Raw genomic sequence first — 7,607 nt, forward strand, 5'->3', positions numbered from 1 at the left:
ATAAGTACATAACAGTGACAAACTATATGGAATATTTTGTTTCAAACACAACAAGAATATTCTTCAACAGAGCTGTAGACGCTGAGGTCTTTCCTGAGATTTAAACATGAGCTAGAAATGAAAGAAGACTTGGGAGCAATAAGAGTGAGATTCAAATACAACTTGTAAGTGGGGTATGAAATGCCAAGATCTCCAAGATTCCACATGCCTTCGCTGTGCTTATGACAAAGCAGCTGGCTACACTGCACAGTCACTGAGCAAGTGAATAAAATTGAAAAGTTGGCCAACCATCCAAGGATGTCAGGAGAGCACTGGCCTGAGACACAGAACCAAGAGTGTGAATGACTTTCCTCATGCCACAGTGCCAGAATTCTCTAGTCACTCAAGCTTGAAGCCTTTCAAGCATCTTTTATTCACTCCCTGATTTTTGCAGCTAATCAATCACTAAAGTCTGCTCAGTCTTCCTTTTCATTTATCCCACAAACTTTTTGGTTTAAATCTGTCTGAATGACAGCTGGGTAGTGACCAGAAAAAAAAAAAAAAGAAAAAGATTCTTAGAGTTTTACAGGGGTCTCGTCTCTTAACTAATAATATCTCTTTTCCAGCTTGTTCTTATCTCTAACTCATACCATGGTGAGTGGTGTTTGTCATAGCTTATTGAACTGTTTTCATGATAACCATGATGGCTGAGGTGAGCCCACATAAGGAGAGCAATTGGTTTCTGAGAAGTTTCTATGCACTATGCACCATTCTAAGAGCATTGCAAGTGGTACACCATCAATTCTTACAAAATAAAAAACAATGCCTATGAAGAAGGTAGTTGAGTCTTCACTCCCACCATTCCTTTCTTTCCTTCCTTCCTTCCTTTCTTTTTTTTTAAACCAAAACAGAGGTAACTTGTCCAAGACCATATAGCCACCCAGAGGAGAAACCTTGACTTGCATCATGGACTTAATCTGATTGCAGAGCCCAATACTATAAATCTTCGGTTTGGGGAGCGGGGGACATTGTTGTTATTGTTGTCATTGTGGTTAGACTCTTAAAAAATGTATATGCATGTGTAAGGTATTATCATGAAATACCTTTGAACAATTAACCCTCCAGTACAACTAATTGACACTAATTATTTTTTAATGGTGCTAGGTACAATGGCTCATACTTGCAATCAGTAATCCCACTTTGTTAGGAAGCAGAGATCAGAAGGATAATGGTTTGAGGAAAGCTTGGTAAAAAGTTAATGAGTTGTACATCTCATTGTTGCAATGGGTCCACCTGTATCCCTATTTAAACGATCTCTTTTTTCCCTTCCCGTCCACAAATTATACCAACATCAAATACAGTGAAAGCAGGGGTTATACCATGGGAGAGGGACATACAAAGCAACAAAGAAATAATCTTATAAATATGTTAGAAACAATCGCATGAAAGAAAAAACATTTGAATACTTATCTTGGGGTTCATTTCACCTAAGGGGGGGAGGAGATGGAAAGGGATGGGAAGGGGAAACAAAAGGGGAGGCAACAATGCTTGATAAGAAATGTACTCATTATCTTGCCCATGTAATTGTAACCCCTCTGTACAGTATTTTCACAATAATAAAAAAAAGACCTGAAAAAAAAGTTAATGAGATCTCCATCTCAACTGATTAACCAGTTGGGCAATGATGGCTTGTTGCTGTAATCTCAGCTACAGAGGAGGTATAAGCAAGAGGATTATAATCCCAAAATGACTTGGGGCGGGGGGGAATGTGAAGGATAACTGAAGCAAAAAAAATACAAAAAGCTGAAGCGATGGATCAAGTGATTGAGCATCTTAGCAAATGCAATGCTGAACTCAACCTCAATATTTCTAAAAAAAAAATTAATCCCAAATGTTATGCTATGCAAAATTCTTCTAATATGATGGCTGTAAAACCTAACTGCTCAAGCATTAAATACAAGACCCAGCAAATACTTCCATGTTCATTTCTGTGCTTCCCCTAAAGTACCAACAGCTTCTGAGGACTGAGGCCCCCTCTACAACCTCCTGTACCTGCTCCTCTGATGACTTCCGTCTTAGAGTTCCCTGTAGGAACCACGCATTACCTCCCCTGATGAAAATAATCAAGAGAACTCACCTCTGAAACCTGGCACACATTTCTACTTTGTTTGTTGTTGAAACCCTCTTATTTACCTTTTTTTTTTTTTTTTGCTGTTCCTGGAGGAATAGAATTCTCTTCCCTCAATCTTTAATGTCTTGTTCACTATCCAGTATATAATAGTACATATTCAAAAAGTATTTGTTTAATTGGCATAGGAAGGAAGGAAGGCATGGGGGGAGGGAGGGAGGAAAGGAGGAAGGATTGTGGTGAGATAAATGTGTAAATATTTATAATTGAGAATAAAAGTCTATTGTATGAAAGCTCCTGGAGCACAGAAGAGTGCCCATATTTTTATATTTTTTCTTAATTATTATTATCTTTAAGTAGTTGTACAAAGAGGTTTCAATTCAGCCTGTCAATGTATACATACAATGAATCTTGAGCAGTGTCACCCTTTCTATCATTCTCCCCTCATCATCTGCCCCAACCGGACCCATCTCCTCAAATTACCTGGTTCCACTGTCACAGATGTACATTAAACATTATGACTGCCTTCACCCACCATTTCTCTCATCATTCATCTGACCCCTCCCCTTAAGTCTTGCCTCTCTCAAACAAAATAGGTTGGAGCTTCTGTTGCCTCTCAGCTTTTTCTCTCCCCTCCTATGGCTCTCTGCAGGTTGGCTTTCTTTGCCAAAACAATAGTCATAAATCACTCTATGGACACAATAAACTTTAACAAATCCTCACTGCCTGGAAGATATGGTTTAGAATTCAAAGCAAAGGCATTCGTGTTTTATCTAATCTTTATCAGATGACCCTTTCAACATCCTCCTTCCATTACAGCCTTACAGTAGCCCTCCTGCTCAACCAAACTGGTTTACTGGGTCTCTTGGTAAACCTAATCTCTCCTTGCATCTAGTTCTGTCTCCTTGGACATTCCTTTCTTTAATATTCCTTCCCCTCTAGCATATTCCTGCCTGCACTTCAAAATCTGAGCAAAACCCTAACACCTCCTCTAGGCCTTCCTCTGTTCATTCCTACACAAAGCTATTTCTCTTGAATTTTTCTAGCTCCATTTCTAATCCCTACATACAATCTTAAGTGAATTGAACCCTTCTCTTCTAGCTGATTTTCTGAAGAGTGATACACACAATCCTATAGCAGTTCAATTTTATAATGGGACAAAGGAATCATCTCCAGCCCCTGCTAGGCTAGGCCTTAGCACTACTTGACATTCTTTTCTCTGCCAGTTGGTCAGCCATAGTTCCCTTCAATTTCCCATTACACTATTAAATTGCCCACTATTCATCTCAAGGTCTCTATGGATATCGTTTTCTCTGATGACCTTGTCACATACATTCACTGAAATTTCACCTCTCTTTGATGTTGACTAATTCAATTGCCTTTTCTTGCATCAAAAGTGTATGTACAGCTACAAATAATTGCACTTTTCTCCTGGGACAAAAACTTCTACCTGCTTTTCCGATATTCATTTTATTTTTCATTTCTACAGTTGAATATTACTTTTATAGAAACAAAAGTAAGCTAGAGACTACATTTCTTTGCCCTCCTTAATGCTTGAAGGCAAACTGAAAGCATGTAGAGTCTTTAGGTAGAGTTTCAGGAACAGAGTCAGTTGAGAGATGTATTATTTTTCCTTTCCCTCTTTTTGCTTTCCTCCTACCTAGAACTCAGTTAATAGGGCTGCATAAGCAGTATGCATCTTCAACCATAAATGGACCTTAAAAATAGAGCAAAATGATCAGAGGAATCTATGTCCAGAAAGCCCAGGCATGTCTACTATTAAATTTCTCAGTTACATGGTATAATTTAACTTTATCGATGTAGAGTATTATTAGCTTGATTTTTATATGCAGATAAGACAAATCTTAACTGATACTCTTTCAATGATAGAAAAGATGGCTCAATTATCTTCTGTGCCCTAATACGATTCCCTATGACTCATTTCATCAATTAGTGATTTCTTCAAAAGACTGTAATTCAGTTCATTTCTCAAACATTAAAAAATAAAACAGGATACAAAGAAGAAGAAAATAAGATAGGAGGTAGGAAAGAAAGCAAAATTGTCAATCCTTTTTCCACTTAGTCTTCTACCGTGCCTCTCCCTCTTCCTTCAGCCACACTTTCTGAGAAATACTGAACATTTCCTTTCATAGATTTCTCCATTTCTACTCAAGACTGCAATTTGCCTTTGCCTTATACCATATCACCAAAGTAGATCCACACAATGTCACCAGTGTCTTGCCATTTGTCAAATCAAATCATTTCTTTTCCAGTTTCATTCCATTTGACTGTTCCTTACAGTCTGACCTAGATTGATGTTCTAAATATTTCATGACAATGTCTTCTTCGTTTTCTTTCACCCAACAGTTCTCAGTATCTTTTAGGTTGGTTTTCTTCCCCTATATATCCCCCAGTGTTGATGTTAACTGGAAATGCTGGCTGGAATCTTTCTCTGGTGTCTTTTCTTCCCCTAACATACTTTCCTAGGTGGACATACCTTTTGTTTATAGCACTTCCATTACTAATAGCCCCAAATCAATATCTTCATCTGGACCTGATGAGATCTTAGCCCATTCAGCCATAGCTTACTCTATGAAACCTCCCAAAATATTGCAAAAGGACTTCAAGTTCAAATAAAACACATCTCCAAATAGCATTCATTTTTATTCTCCCAAGTCTTCTAGTTTCGTGCCTTGGTGAAAGTCATATCAAACTGAACCTTAGGAAGTTCTCAAAATTCATCTTTTTCCCCGTCCTCTATTAGAGTGGCTAAGATCTGTGATTTTTTAATCCTAGGGTTTTTCATATATTCTCTCTTCATGATCCTAATCCTTCTTTTTCTCACATTCATTATCTATCAATTTATTTGTTAGATAAATATGAGTACTCATTTATCTTTTATGAGTCAACTCTATTTCTTTCTATTCTTTCCTGACAAATTCATTACATAGAATTAGTTATTTCCACATTTATGACATTTATACTTGTCTCTTTTGGGGGTGCTTGATCTCTGGGCCTGGGCGCTATCCCTCAGCTCTTCAGCTCAAGGTTAGCACTCTACTACTTAAGCCACAGTACCACTTCCAGTTTCCTGGTGGTTTATGGAGATAAGAGTCTTACAGACTTTCCTGCCCAGGCTGGCTTTGAACTGCTATCCTCAGATCTCAAGCTCCTGAGTAGCTAGGATTACAGGCATGAGCCACTGGTGCCCCACTTTTATATTTTTCTTATATCTGTCTCACTCAGCTCATTCTAATCTCTATATGTACTTACTGTAGACTTCTTTTCTTTCCAGTGCTGACAAAATATGTCATATTTAATAAGCATTCAATTAATACACTATGCTTACTGAAAACAAATGAATCATTCATGAAGAACATCATTTATAATATCCTATATACTCTAATATCCATTTATGTATAATTGTATTGCTTTCCTCAACTGAATTCAACTGAATTGCTCTGTCTGTAAAGAAACCACATCTTATATTTCTTTTTACTATGCTTATTGCTTATTTATGCATAATTTTCAAAACTTGAAAGATATTTTGATAACACAGAGTGTGCTAGAAATCTCTAGGTAGATTTACAAGTACAATCTTCCTCCATAAAAGGAGAGTCTAGACTAAAATTCTATGCACAGGAGGTCTCCTTATTTTCAGTCTTGTCCCCTAAAATCTCTTCTCTAAGTGACAGGCCGAAACAACTTTTGTAAAGTATCCATCAGACATGTGGTTTTACATCTTTTCCCATTACACAAAAAAGCAAGTTGCAAGCTTACTTTTGGAAACAAAGCCCCTTCTAGAACACATCTAGCCTGTCTCTTCTTCTCCATCTGACACACTCCTCTCTATAGCCTCAGAGACCCACCCCTCTGGAGGGGGAGTTTGGAAGTTCCTAGAAAAAAAGATGTGGAGAATGTGTGGGGAATTGGAGGTGCTGATCACCCTTGGTTTCATCAGTTTACATTTTATACATGTGTTGGGTTGTCAGATTATGCCCTATTAATATGTTCTATTATTGGAAGTCAATTCAAATAACTTTAAAATGATAATTAATGAAAAATATTTACAAAAATGAACGATAAATAAAAATTAAAAGGTATGGTATTTATTATTGCTATTCAGAGTTTTTCCTTTTTCTGTTTCAAGAAGCTTACAGAATTATACTTTTTATTCCTTTGAAGGTAAGTATGGTCATTTTACAATGAAACTCTATTAGAAGAGATATATCTGCCTTCCAGCTAAACAGCTCTAAGAGGATATGTGCAATTAAGTGAGCTTCCTTCCCCTTTTGATAGTAATATTCCAAATGAAGTGTGCTCTATTACTCTACATCCCTGGATAAGCAAAAGGTGAGTCTCCACCTACTAAATAGATAACCTAATCAAGGACAAACCTTGGTTGTTTTAAGCCTCAGAAATTTGTGGGTTGTCTCCTAGAGGAGTTATCCTTATCAATACTGACTGGTAACTTAGATAAGGTTAGGTATCTGCAGTAAATGAAAATATCTTAAAATATTAAATACACTATTATTGTTTCCTAATCTCAGGAAAAGACTTGTGTTGAACATTTAATCTCTAGATGATGATGCTATTTCAGAAAGTTGTGGAAACTCAGAGGTAGAACTAAGTTGGAAGAAATGTCACTAAGGCATACTATCCTTGAAGGTTATACCTGGTCCTCAGGACCCTAGACCCTTTCAGTTTCCTGTGTACTATGAGGTGAGAACATCAGCCATGTGTTCTTACTGTCATAACATTCTGTCTCACCAGAGGATCAGAATTCATGGATTGAGCCTTCTGCAACATGAACTAAAAAAAATTCTTTCCTAAAATTATATTAAGTGACGTAAGCCAGGCCCAAAGAAACACAGGTCCCATGGTTCCCTTATTTGCAGTAACTAATATATGTCTGGGACAAGCAGAAAAGGTCAAAAGCTATGTACATATGACCAAATAAGATGATGTTAAACGAAATGAACCCCAAGATAGGGACACAAGTGTCTTTTTTTCTTTCTTGCTATTGTTTCTAATGTATTTATAATGTACCATGTGATTTTTTGTTGCTTTGTATGTTCCTCCCCTATGGTATAACTCCTGATTTCACTGTATTTGATGTCCATCTTATTTGGGGAGGGGAAGAAAAAAAACAAAATATTTAAATAGGGATACAGGTTGACCCATTGTAACACTGACATATACAAGACACTATGTTGAAAAATGAACTTTACAATTTAGGTGTGTGGGGGGAGAGGGTGTAGTTGTGGAGGTGGGAGGGAAGGGATGATAGGGGAAGAACAAAGGAGGAGGCAACAATGCTTGATAGGAAATGTACACATTTCCTTGCTCATGTAACTGTAACCTCTCTGTACAGAATTTTTGCAATAAAAAATTCTTTCCTCCTTAAAAGACTAAACACAAAGCATCCTATGACCTAGTAATCCCACTTCTAAGCATCTATCCAAGTGACCACAAACCAGGCTACACTAAAGCCACCAGC

This window comes from Dipodomys merriami, unplaced genomic scaffold (genome assembly GCF_024711535.1).
Source record: "Dipodomys merriami isolate MVZ:Mamm:240054 unplaced genomic scaffold, mDipMer1.0.p SCAF_476, whole genome shotgun sequence".
In the NCBI taxonomy this organism is placed as follows: domain Eukaryota; kingdom Metazoa; phylum Chordata; class Mammalia; order Rodentia; family Heteromyidae; genus Dipodomys; species Dipodomys merriami.